Source organism: Tiliqua scincoides, chromosome 4 (genome assembly GCF_035046505.1).
Source record: "Tiliqua scincoides isolate rTilSci1 chromosome 4, rTilSci1.hap2, whole genome shotgun sequence".
In the NCBI taxonomy this organism is placed as follows: Eukaryota; Metazoa; Chordata; class Lepidosauria; order Squamata; family Scincidae; genus Tiliqua; species Tiliqua scincoides.
The window spans coordinates 123,195,327-123,209,619 of record NC_089824.1 but is presented as its reverse complement, the minus strand read 5'-3'; positions in this window follow the sequence as shown (position 1 = coordinate 123,209,619).

Below are 14,293 nucleotides of genomic sequence, written 5' to 3'. Positions count from 1 at the left end.
TTTCCTTCCAGACCAGTTAGCAGGAGAGAGGGGGCAGATAATGGCATGGCGATAGTGTGCATTTACTTTTGAAAGGTGGTGGGAGAGAAAGAGGAAGTAAGGCATGGTAGAGAGCATACAAGAGTAGGCAGGGGGGTTGGAAATTGAGGGGGCCCATTAAAGACTCGGGTGCGCATGTGGGAAAGGACCTTCTCTGTGGTGACCCCTGGACTGAGAATGCTTTACTAGGAAAGATAGAGGGGAGTTGGGGCAAGATTGCACTGTGGACCAAGGTTACCAATCAATGTCTGTGAGGCTTGAGATGGTTGCATCGCAAGGATTGGGGGGCAAAACAGTCAAGTCCCAGCGGACTTGCTGAGTAAAGCAGAATCTCAGACAAAAAGAAGTTATGAAGCAAGCTTAGCATGCAGTCAGCCAGTATCTTTCTGGAAAGTCCACCTTATATCCTTCTTCCCGACTCCCCCTTATTTCCCCCTTCCCGTTCTGCCTCTTCTTGTTCTATGAGTTTCTTCTTTTCATCATCTCTCTCCCTCCTTACTAACAGGTTTTCACTTAGGGATCTGTTGTGTATAAATGATTAAAAATAGTCTTTCCCATTTTTAGGATAACAGTAAGTGATCAAGTTTAGTTAGACCCCATTTTATTCTCTTTTTTTTAATCATTAGAATAAACCCTTTGTGCATTTTTCTTTTCTTTGCCCCACTGAATTATTGGCCACTATACATGATCCCAGCAAATGAATTTTTCCCCTGCATGTACACGTTTCATGTGTTTTAAAATAAAGCACTGCCAGTAACAACTAGCCCCATTCAACAACTTTACAGTAATATTCTAAATTAAGCAAAGCTTCTGAGTAGATGCTTCTTCCTCATAGCAATCCCATAGAATTACACTGGCGTGCTGTTTGTGCATTGCCCAATTTTAGTCCTGCCCCCACACGAGGCAAGGGCAGAGAACTGCTCCCAGCCAGTTGGCTGGGGGTGAGGAAGGGGTGGGCCATTAAGGCTGTGCTGCAATTGCCAAAAAAAAGTTGGGTGGCAGCAGGGATCTCCCACCCTCCCTGCCCTACTTTAAGTCTGAAAACTAGCTGGTTGCCGATTATGGGGCCAGGTAGGAAATTTTTGCCATCAGTATGATTGGCTCATAGTTGGGATTTTGGGGTTTTTTTTGTTTGTTTGTTTGTTTGTTTGTTTTGCATACCCCAGACTGGAGAGAGCAGGTTGAGGTTTAATTACAAGCCCGGCGGTTTCACACAGTCACTTCAGGCAGGTATTGTATGGGTTTTGGGTAGAATAGGTAAGAGCCAGCATCCATCTGGGACAGCAGGTTCTGAGGGACAACCATGCCAGTTCACGTTTGTTTACCCAGCTTGGTGAGGTGGGCTAGTCACCCCCAGGCCGGGTATGTGAGGGTGCACAGGGCTGGTCCCATAGTCGGTGCTGTCTGGTTGCCCCTACCCCATGTGGTGACACGGATGGGCATGCCAGGTTTGTTACCTGGCATGTCCCGGAGTTGGGTGGTTCACCCATATGTCAATGGGGGATGCAGACAGGCCGTTAGAACCTGCACAACCTCGGGATGGAGTTTAGGACCCTGCTGCAGTTTGTGTATTAAATAATAAAGTGGCCCATTCTTCCAAACAGAACTCTGTTTGTGTCTTTATTGAGGGTATGAGGTTAAATGAATAAGATAGAGAAGTTTTTTCATGGGGCTGAATTCTCCTTTTTTAGGTGCATGGAAAATGCTGTCAGCTCCACGCTCCCCAACAATTAACTTGAGAAAAGATGTCTACTGTACTCAAGGAATGGGAACCAAAAGCTTTTATTCTTGTGGAAGAGCTCAGAGTCTATAGAAATGCCCTTGGAGGATAGGATCAACTCTTGGGCAAACAATCTTCAGGGGAACATCAATTTAGTTTCAGCAGCTTCCCTAAAATTATACCTCTAATAGCTGGTTCAGTAGTAAACAGAAAGGCTTAAACTAACTGTTGCAAAGCAGACTCTCATTCTATTGATTTTTCTGGTGTAATTTAAAACTATAGAAGGGGAAGAAATGGCTCCTTTCACAGCTCTGAGACCACAGATGTCACCAACAATGCAATTAGAGACCAAACATTGTACTGGATGACATTTACTATGCCCTCAGGGACTTTTTGAATTGTCTAAAGTGCACCTGGTTTGTGTAAAGGATTATTGGTTAACCACATTGGCCAAAGGATTACCCTTGCTGATAACCAAACAGGAACTCCACTTATTTCACTTCATCAGCCAGGCAATGAAACATCAATTTCTTTTATCCTTGGTTTTCCCTATAGGGAATGAATTATTTATGGGGAGGTGGGGGGAGTAGGGAAGGATCTGTGTTCAGTTGCTATTGATTTTGCACCAGGTAAATATACTGTAAAGATAGGATTCCTTGGATCATTAGTCCAAGGAAAATGGGCCTAGAGAGTTGACAGCAGATGAGAGCAATTGTTGCCCATGGTGTACACACGACGTTCTTCTTTTGCATTTTTAATACACAGTTATTGAGAAGATACATTATTACTGCACCATCTCTAAGCCACCAGTCTGCATATCTTGCATTGATGTGGAACAGTTGTTTCCAAACCACTAATGTGACTTCAGAGAACTGCCGGCATGCCATGAGAAATTTCGTTGATTAATTAAAGAGCAGGACATCCTGCTGCCTCTGCATTGGAAGGGAGCCCATTGCAACCACTGCCATGCTCCTTAGCTGCCCTCGGAGGTCAACTACAAGCTCTCTATGTGAGTCAATGCTCTGGACTTGTCTTGTTGCAGTAAGTAACCTCAAATCAGTGTAGGTGAATTCTGCAGTATTTCAGAACCAAACTAGGCATTGCATGGAAGACATCATCCGTCTCCTGTTTTTAAAAATGCAAAGCAGTCTCAGGGTTGCAACAGAGAATAGAAGAATGGCAGGAACTCTTTGCCTTCCTACTCCTTGTCCACTCAAATGCACTCCTCGACCCAAGTTGTTCTACTTACAGGGGAATAATGTAGAGTGAAAATAATGGAGCACAACTGGCCTGCACACTCCCAAACAGCATGGACAAAATGACGTGGATCAGACGGGCCACAGTTTATTAAACAATCAAAGCAATTTTGCCGTAGGAACTCCCTAACCTCAATTCCCCCCCCCCCTTCAGTGCAAGTTTTTATTCTGGCGGAGACAACAGCTGCAGTCTATTCTCTCAATTGGGTGGTACAACCAAGACACAAAGCCTATGATCAACAATCCAACAATCCCAGTTTCTCATAATCTACACACACACACACACACACACACACACACACCCGGAACAATAGGTAGGGAGATTAAGGAAGCTGCAACTTTGGAACCTGTTACAAGCCACAAAGACTCTAAGACCAACCCTGCTCTTTTCTAAAAGGGATCCCAGCCAGCATCCACCAGTTCCATGGTGAATAACATCTCAATGGGTGGGTTGAGACAGGCCATTTATGCAATGACTGCTATGTGATGGGTCTAGTATGCAGGGATCCATCTTTCTTAGCTGGCAGTTTTTTCTTTGTATATCCACTGCCTCTTTGTCTTCAACAGCCTCCCCATCTTTGAACAGGGTTGTTTTTGGGTTTTTTTTGCACAAGGGTGGCCTGTGGGTTGGGCACTTCAGAGATTGACAGCAGGCCCTTCAGTGACCCTGGTGCCAACCCCTGACAAGACTCAGCTTGTTTTAATTTTCCAGATTTACTGATATAACTGTATTGCTATAAAAGGAAAACATCACTTAAAGCAACATTTGCACTGAAATAGTCTCACATACCTGCACACACACACAGAAGTATTACCTAAAGCAACATTCAGAACAAATTTGGGGGTTCTCCACAGGTGGAACATCTGAGAGGAGCCAAACGAATTTCAAAAAGACTAACAAAATTTCACGGTGGATATTTGCACAACCCTAATGAGAAGATATTTTTAAAAGTCACTGTTGAATATTCATCTCGGAAGGAGGGAGAAAAGCTGCAGTTGCATATTAAACTGCAGACCAGACAACAGTCTACAGATCTGCAGAAAAGAATTATTCAGTGATTAAATTTGCAAATAATTTAGTTCTGTTTACAGACAGTGCACAAACAGAAAGAGAGATTCAATTTGTTGAATAAATGATTCTGGTGAATTATTCACATTGCTGTAATCACAACTAATAATATTAAGAACAGGAAAAAGCATCCTGCACGCAGCACGACTTGCAGAAATTTCATTAACCACATTGCAAGTCACTGCAAAGACAATGGGGTTTTGCTGAGAAATTCTCTCATAAGGAGAGGTTTGGCAAAATGGCTTATCAAGTGGAACATGCTTGCGTCAATTACTCTGACACCAATAGTTGGGATATGTTAATGTTACCTTTCTGGTGTCATAATTTTGTTGCCATGGCATTTGCACATCTATCCCTTTCCCCCTTCCTCATGCCACCTCTATTCTTTCTGAGGACTCAATGTGTGCAGATTTGAATTAATTAGTCTCCTAAATATGTCACAGTGAAAATTCATAACCTAAATGACACCTGCAGTTTCCGAGAAATTACCTGGCAACTCCTGCTGCTCTGTTAACGAAGGGTCATTTTTCACACTGCAGAGCGCTGAATTTGAGGGTTAGCATCAACTGAAAAACCAGTAAAGACAAATCACAATTTCCTTATGACACATTCATTCCAATACATGTTTTGTCACAATCACCCCAAATGTTTCCAGCAAGGTAGGATTCCTTGCATGAGATTATGAGAATATGAATCAATGTTCCCATTTAAATGCGTATTGTAATGTATGTCCTGTCCATCTCAGTGCAATGCAGGTAGATGCCTTGATGGCACATCACAATATTCATTTATACCTATGGTTTAAGTACACATATGCCAGTTTATATATGTGGATCTGAAGAGCATCAGGATATACATCTTCAGGTGTTCACTTCAAAAGCTACACCATATAACCTGTGAAGTGGCCCTAATCTCTGTGATAATGCCTGGCTATAAAGACACAGGGAAATTTTAGGGCCAAACTATATATGCCATTAAATGTGTGACTGTCCCTGATATGCTTCCATTTTCTTTGAAAAATAGCAGCAACACTGAAGTCCTTATGGATTCGAACCACAGTGGGAAGTAGGCTGATTAACAGCCCAATCCTATTGGGCTCTAATGCTGGCAGAACAAGTGTTCCACCAGCATTAACTGCCTTATGGCAATTGCAGAATCACTGGTGTAGCTAGAGGGGGGCGGCACACTAAGTTTTCCAGGGAGCCTCCCTGCAGCGTGCAAGCGGCTCCTCCTCCTCCACTCTGACAGTATATAGAGGTGTGCGCTGCTGGAGGGCCAGCAGAAAGGCTGTCAGAACCCACCGACAAAGGTAAGTTGGAAGGGGGGGGTAGGATGGTGTGGGGGAAGGTGAAACAAGATGGCAATGAGGGCAGGGAAGGGTGGAACGGGGTACAAGGCAGTGGGAAGGGGTGGATCCAGCAGTTATGGCACGTGCCAGATCCCATCCCTACTTTTTCAAACCTCCCTGCCCCCTTTTCTCTTCTCAGACTAGTGCCAGCTAGAGAGCTGCCCTAGGTCTGAGGAGACCCATTGCAGAGTAGGAAGCTTATGGTGGGGGAAGGAGAACTAATTTCCCTTTCCCTGCTGAAGATTCCCAGTCTGCTTCCCCTCTATTGGATACAGCATATATCTTTTTTTGTGCAGCTGCATCAGCACAAGGAGTGGGTGGTAAGCAGAGGGTCGGGCTTTTAATCCTATTAAAATCCCAGCCAGAGTCCTCTTCTGGATTTCACTCCTGCTCTGCTGCCTTCAGTTGCTATTTGCAAACAAGCTCCTATTGGCATGAATGGTTGCTATTTACCGAACAAAACAGAGACACAATAGGCCAGTGTTGCATTTAACATCAAGTGCAATTAGCCCTTAAACCCGTTTGTGTAGGGAGTGGCTACACATAATATGGCATGAGAGTAGGGCTAAGCATCAGCAACAATGTTGCTGGAAGAGCACTTGTTCTGCATGCAGAATGCTCCAAGTTCAATCCCAGTGCTCTTTGGGTAGGAGTAGGAATGACGCCTGTCTGAAAGGCTGTGGAATGCTGCTGGTCTGTTTCAACAATACTGAGCTAAATGGGCTGCTAGTCTGACTCGGTATAAGAGCAGCTCACTAACAATAAATGTTGAAAAAAAGAATCTTGATCAGGGCCTCCAAAAGGAATTTTATTAGGGGGTACAAAGTTTCTTTTGGCCCCCTTCTCCAAGGGGGGAGGGGGTGAAACTGCAAGGGAGGGAGTGAAACTGGGCAGGGGGAGGGTGGTACCAACCAGAAAAATCTTTGAAGCCCAGGTCTATTGGCCTTCCCGATGCAGGGGTCTACCCACCTGTGCAGAATTGGCAGTTAGCACACTCCTGAGTCTCTCTAAAATCTTTTCAATGTGCAAAATCATTGCAGAAAATCAGCATAATCATATTTAGGCTCTCACTAGAATAGAACGTGTCCTGTGTGCAGCTCTACAGCAGCTGTAATCCCGCAGCGGCATTCCTTCAGGATAAGTGGATCCACAAGCCGAAGAGCTAATGTGGCAGGCCAGTTTCCTCCCAGATTTGACACTGTGCTAAGGAGTGTCATGTATGCATTCCTCGGCCCAGCATGTATGGCTTGCAGCAGCCACCACCCGCACCCATGGTAACACCTCCAGCATCCCACATGGGCACTGAGTCTGGGTGAGATTTAGAAAATGTAAGATGCCAGGAAATTTCTGGGCCCCCTCCTTTGGCTCCTGGGCCTAGGTACAAATTGCCCCCTGCATCCCCTCTCATGGGCCCTGATCTTGGCCTGTATCAAAAGGAATCGTATCATGCGGTTCATATTTCATTTTAATCTTGATTGAAAGACTTACTGAGAATTGTAAGGACAGAATAATACCAGTTTGAATTTCAAAATGCTGGAAAGGAAGAGCCTTGTAAGAGTCACTGAAGCACAGCAATTACCTGAATTAATATATGTTAACATTATTAATGTTTTGTTTTAAAAATTAGACTATAATGAGCCAGCGTTCATCTTCATGCTGCTTTGTTTTTGCTTGACTGACTATGGTCTCAGCCAAACTGCAACAGGCTCTTAGATCCACGAGACCTAATGAACCCAACGAGGTCCACTGAGTAAATTATCACATACCGTCATGAGTCCTCTTATTGGAGTGGAGTAGTTTTAATTTTATGGTCACCGCTAATACTGACATTATTGCGCTTCATTTTATTTAATGTGAAAAAAGCTCGCTGGACCTGAAATCATTCCAAATGCATATTGTGAAGCACTTAAACTTTACACACCCGGAACCTAAGCATAATGTAGTACTCACAATGCAACCTCTTGGAGACCCTGAGCTCAATGAGGCTAACATCATGATGCTGCAGTCAAGAGCAATCTCACAGCATTTACTAGGACAAAGAGAAACACAAGATCCTGTTTTTCCTCCCTCAGGACACCCATGTAGGATAATTTACCACTTACTTTCTCCTTCTTTCCTGAGTGTAGTACAACCTGGGGCCATTTCACATAGTACATGGTGGTACACCTGATTCTTTTTTCATCAAGTATACTTTTGTTAGGAAACCAGAGAGTGAAACAATATCTTATGAAGAATACGGGGTGCCACCAAACACAGCAGCCCCCATATCAATTTCTCCCTCTATAATACCTAGTTCAACTCGTAGTTCAGCAGTTCCCTCATATCCTGATGCCATTACAATGTTAGTTTCTTCACTCCTAGTAGCTGCTGCGGGGGCAGGGGGGAAGAGTATAATGTGACACTGGGTTGCTGTTTTCATATACATCGCTCACAACCAATTCCAAGCCCCTCGTGAGCATTATGCACCAGCAGGATATATTTGTTCATCTGCAAACATGTCCGTTGTACCCATACTTGAGATGTTTAATAATGTGATATAAACCTAGATCAATCCAGCAGAAAAGTAGATGTTACAAGCACGTCCAAATGAAATCAATGGGCAGGGTGAGTAATTAAGCTGGGAATCCTTCTCTGGCTTGAATTTTAATCTGAACCACAGGTAAATTTGGGGCCTCATAAAGCATGCTGCAGTGAGCATTGCATGCATCCAATGCTTGCTTCCAGGCCTGAGCTTAGGCCACAGAGAAGAGAACTTCACATGTCCCCACCCCTTCAGAGAAGTGTGGGGAATGTTTTGCAGTGGTGGAGGGAGAGGAAGAAGTAGTCTCTCCCCCTCTCCCAACACTTCTCAGCACTGACGTGTAGTCAGGGGACGAAGAGCCTCTCCAGACACAACAAGTGAAAAAGAAAAAAACAATGACCCAATAAGAAAAAAGAAAAACTTCCTTGCCTTTTCCTCTGCTCCTTTCCTCTCTAGTAGTGAGTTAAGCAGAGTGCACACACCCATTACAATACATGGGGAAGCAGGCAGCAGCTGATTCGCTGCAATCATGGCTGGTTTCCAATGAAAAATAGGTAGGATGCCTAAGACAGCAATCTCTGGGGAGGTAGCAAGTAGCATATTAGGCTGTAATCATGGCTGGCTTCGCATTTAAAAAAAGAAGCCATGGAAAAAGTAGGGACCAATGGACCATCTCTCTAAAGCACAAGGAAAGGCAGTTTTTCGGTTGCCTCAGGTGGCATGTCTTGGATCACTCCCTAGCTCCAAGTGGGGGGAGAAGTGAGGTTTTATTTCAATTTGTTTGAGTGAGTGAGTGAATGAGTGAGTGAGTCTCAGTACATTCCTTGAAGGTAAGTGGAGAGCTTAAAGGGGGAGCGTGTGTATTCATGTGGCTGTGCCTCCCTTGGCCTGAACCTCACCACGTCACTGCTTGTCAGCTACAATCTCAGCTACAAGGTCCCGATTGGTATTCGTCAGAAATGAATAATGCCTAGCAACCATGTAAGCAATTCTAATTCCTCCCAAATGGTGCTGTGATTTACCTGATTCCAGCATCCTTCGCTTACTAATAAACATCTTCACCCCTTAGGTTATTCCTTGGTGAGCCAAGAATCAAAATTGTTACATGGTCCAATGTGTGACCGCAAGCTTCGTTTCCTGCTTCCATCGACCCCCTCATACAGACATCATTCCTGAAGAGGATTTCAAGACCGATTTTGAAGTGTGGACATTAAATCTATCGGCTAATCTTGCCTGCTGAATCATCTGCCCTTGCCTGGCTGGCAATAAACCTGCCAGCATTCACAACACTAAGCAGATTTAGGAGGGGAGAGATGACCTTTATTTTGCCAACACTGACAGAAGCCCTGGACCTTTTTTCATTTTGCTATTAATTAGCTATTGATTTATTGCTGGCCACACTACATTGTTCCCAGTCTCTTTTTAAAAAAGTAACTAGGATTAGAGGAATTCTCCCCCCTCCCTTTTCTTCTGGAACTGTACTGATAACTCTCCCCCCAAAATCAGTAACTTTTGGATGTCAGGGAGAGGCAAATATTATTGGTAGTTGCCTCTTTGTAAGGTATTAATACACAAGAATAAATTTTTAAAAACTGATTAGAGATGGACAGACCTACCTCAAACTACTTTCCCCATGCTTCCCAGCAACCATTATGGAAATCACTGTGAATATGCAAAGTTCTTGCACAGAACCCAGTATTCAACAGGCTAAATCAGTCTCTCCCAAAGTGAGGATCATGACCACACAAGTGGGTCATGAGCCCAAGTGAGATGGTTTGCAGGCTAGGTCCTCCTACCACCCTTGAGTCCGAATTGCTCCAAATAAGAACCATTCTGGATGCATTGGGCAGCCCCAGAAGCTTTTTCTGGGTTGCACCAGGCCAGTGGCCCACTCTACCAACCTCCATGGGCCTTAGAATGGCTTTCAGAAGCCTCTAAAAGCCACTACCAGTTTTTGGAGACAATGTCCAGTTTGCCTCTGAGAACCAGAAGTGGCTTTCCAAGGCTTTTGCAGGTCATTCTAAGGCCTGCAAAGGCCAGTGCAGTGGGTCACCAGCCTGGCATGATCCAGAAGAAGCCTCCCTGGCACCACCAGGAACGTCACGACCCACCACAGAAAGCACAAGAAGGGTGAAGGGTGTTCGTTGAAGGACTTCTCCCTGGGTAAAGGGGAGTCATAAGACTTCTTTCCCATCTACATTTCTACACTCAAAAAAAGCTTCACTGTCAAGCTACAGATAATTCTCCACTGGTTGCTTGCAAGGCTCTTTTGAAAGGGATGCCTCTTGGAAATGGGGAAAGAAGAGAAATCATTAGTAGCATTGCCAGCAGTGCTCTGTGCTGTTGGAGAAAGAGCAGTGAGGCTTCATCCCAAGCAGATCAGCCTTAGGGAGCAGCCAAAGTTAACAGGTGCTTAGTGAGTCCTGCTGGAGATTCATCAGGATGTAATGCGATGCTTCTTCTCCAACAAAGAGATGATGAGGAGGAGAGGCTTGCTTAGCTCCAGCCATCCTTGGGATTTCTCAGCTGCCGGATCATGTTCAACAACCTCTTTAACGCTGATCGTTAAACAGCCGCCTTGTTGAAAAAAGACTGAGAGATCTTGAAGGTTGTTTGGAAAAACCATTGTCTAAATTCCAAAGGCAGCCCCAGTCTAACCTCTGATGGTAACCTGCAGGGGCAGTGGATATTGAGACATATCACTGGTCCATTCAGAAGCAACAAGTTAATCAATAAGTAAATGCTGACAATTTTGTGAGTAGTCATTTCAGATTAAATAGTTTCCTGCTGCTTTTTCGGCAGCAATTGCTATTAAATTTGAAAGATTAGTGAGATTCCCCCTGTGCAGGGACCAATTGACAAAAATGAGGCAGATGGTGACATAAATGGTGTTGATCTGTGATAAGGCACAAGCCACAAGCAGTTTAAGGAAGTCAGCACTTTGAATCACATATAGTGGAGCAAAACATAATAACCAAAGTGCTTCATCGAGGCTGGTCACAGGAGTAATGTGCAATCTGAGCTCCAAAGTGTTGCTCTTTTGTAAGTAGAGGGGGACAAAATGCATTGCATTATGAATGGAATGCTATCTTGTCTTCCATATGTTTGGAACAGCCTCCTCCCTATCTATCAAGCCAACTCCTTCTGCATTAAGTATCTTCTCAGCATTCATCCACTACTTTTGCAGTCATTCATGGATCTGACCACAGTTTGATAAACTGACCCCCACCCTATTCTCTCCATAACAGTGACTTTATCTAATCTTGTTGACGTGCTCCACCTTTGGTCTTGCCCACTTGCCTTGTATGGGACACAATGAATATGCATGATGGCTACTTTAAAAAAAAAATTCTGAAGCAGAAGTTACATATTTGAAACTACAAACAAGCATCCCAAATGAAGCAACAGGTTTATGAACAATGATGGTATCTCTATGGAAGGAAAAGCGAGAGAAAAAGCAAGATCTGCTGTGTACTTGTTCTGCAAGATACTGTGCGATGATTACACCAATTGAACAGAATGGAGAAGAATGCGTAGTCCCCAGTCTTTTGGGCAGCAGCTTGGCACCATTCAGAATAGCAAGCTGATCAACACTTTGATGGGAAACAAGGGGGCAACAGCCCAGCACCTTGCAGAATAGCAAGCCAATCAGTGCTCTGGCAAGAAGCAGCAGGAAGCAACAGCAGTCAGTAGTTTGATGGAGAGAAACAATAAGCAAGTCTAGCGCCACTGCAACAGCAAGCTGGTCAGCGCTTTGCAATGTGTACTTACGTAGGATGCAAACTACTCATTTAGTTTCTACTCTCTCTCTCTCTCTCTCACACACACACACACACACACACACACACACACACACACACACACAAATACTTTTGCAGACAAGTATTGTGAACAAGGAGCGAGTTTGTAACATGCTATATTAAAGAATAAGTGCTATTGGCCTCAGAGGTTCTTCTTTCTATCATAATATTGAGAACTTTTGTTCATACACACAGGGCGCAATCCAAACCGGCGCTGGAGCAGGCAAGCCAGGAGGCTTGCGCTGCATCCAACACAGGTTCGTAGGGTGCAGCGGCTCAGCCACGGGCAAGGGGAAGCTCTTCCCCTTACCCCTGGGTAAGGGCTGTGTGCCCCTATGGGTCTCCTCGGACCTGCACCACCTCTGGAGGTGGCGCAAGTCTGAGGAGGGCGGAGCTGCTTTGAAGCCACTCCGCTCGCCCCGGGGACAGGGGTTGGGATCCGGCATAACCGGTGGGTCCCAGCCCCGCCCCCGGCTCCCTGTGCGCCCACCCTCCCCTGCCCTCCCCCACCCAGTAATGCCCCCTCCTGCCTCCTGCTGCCCCCTCCCCACGCCCCCCCACACCCACCTTTGCTGCTGGTGTGGGCGCACTTGTGCCGACACAAGCAGCAGCACGGGAGCTGTGGCGGAGGCTTCTACCTCCATCCGCGCATCAGCGCATCTGAATGCGCCGACGCGGCTCCCGCTCACAGAGGTGCTAACATGCTTTATGTCACGTTTGTGACCCTCCAGGGCCACCTATGCTGGCTTAACTACCGGTTAGGATTGCGCCCACACACTGTTGAATCGTTCAGACATGCAGTCAGCTGCTTCATAAGTTTACAAGCATCACAGCCCAACCCCATCAAGGGCTTATGCAGTGGCGGACCTCCCCAGCCACGTGAACAAGGGCATAGGTCCCCACTGCATACGATTCCATCCCCTCCCACTCACCAAAACATTGCAGAGCCTTATGTGACTCCAGGACACATCAGAGAAACCTCCTAAGGCTTCCCCTATGTCTCAAACTGCATTTTTGGCAAACTGAAAGCAGTTTCCAATCACACTGGAAGCCTCAGTGAGGCTTCCGTGTGGTCCTAGAGGCACGCAAGGCTCCGCACCCAGGGCATTTACCCCTTTCTGTCTGCCACTGGGCTTACATCAGAGATCTTGTGATTGGCTACTGCTGGTGCTGTTGTGGTGGTGCAAAACCTGCACCGCCATTGCATGCCACAGAGCTGCTGGTGAAAATGGCCAGTGGGCGGATAAACCAAAGGGCCCTTTGAATCAGGTGTTGCACAGGGGTCCCTGGGTCTCTGTGAGGTTTCAACTCACTAACAGAAGGCTACACCCAGGAAAACTAGCACTGCACTCATGTGTATCAAAGATTACATCTGCCAGATAAGCATTTGGGGAAATATGGGTCATCTGAGACCCAAGGAGTTTCCAGGTGAAATAGCTTTCGTAAGCATGATGGCAAATGACATTGCTATTGAATTTCCTCCTTCTACGGTTGAACAAAGCAGCATGATTTCTTTCTAGTCACAAACACAATAATAAGTCACAGTTATGCAATTGCTTCTCTTTTGTTAAGCAGCCCTGATCTTGCCCGAGATGGATTTTTAATTTTAAATGCCGCATACATTCAAGAGAAGATAACAGTCATTTGTGCTACCTTGGATCCTTTACACTATGTGATTTGAATCTTTGCAATATTCCCCTTCCCTTGAATTTCCACGCTCTCTGTAACCTGGCAGGAAAGGGTGGAACGGTCCACAGGTGAAATTAGTGCAGTCTCAATGCTTCCTATGATAAAACATAATGGTGTCTTTCTCCCATAGTGCTGTGAATTATGATCGTTATGCCATTTCCCTCCTCTTCAATGAAGAGTATAATGGGAAAGGAAAGTGGTACAAACGCAATTGGCTTGGTACGGGGAAACCGCATCAAAAAAATAAAATTAACAGTGAAATTAAGCTGTTGGCATATACTCATAAACTGTGATTCTGCTCAAGGGCTACTTCTTGCATGTGACTTAGATCCTCCCACACTGTTTGTACAATCAAGTACAAGTTGATTGTACTTGATCAACTGCTGCAGACTCGGCTTCATCCCATGATAGGTTGATGGCCATTAGGTCTTCAAGGAAGGTTTTTTTTCCATATGATCTTTGGACATCCTGGTTTTTGCTTCCTCCTATATGAAATCCAGTTCATGGCTGTCCTTGGGAGTCGGGTTAGTGGTTGGCGTACGATATGACCTGCGAATCGGATGTGTTGTTCAGCCATGGTTTCCGACAGTGGGTCCATGCATGTTTGTTGATGGACTTCTTGGTTTGTGATATGTTCTCGATAGGAGATTTTATTTATTTATATAGGTATTTATATACCGCCTTTATTTGGTCGTTAGATTTCTCCTCAGACTGTAATCCAAGGCGGTTTACATAGGCAGGCTGTTCTAAACCCCCGTAGGGATTTTTACAATTGAATAGTTCTAGTCTTTCATAGAACTCCTCGTTCCAGCTGGATTCCTTCCCGGTCTGGCCTCTCTCTGGCCCTTCGC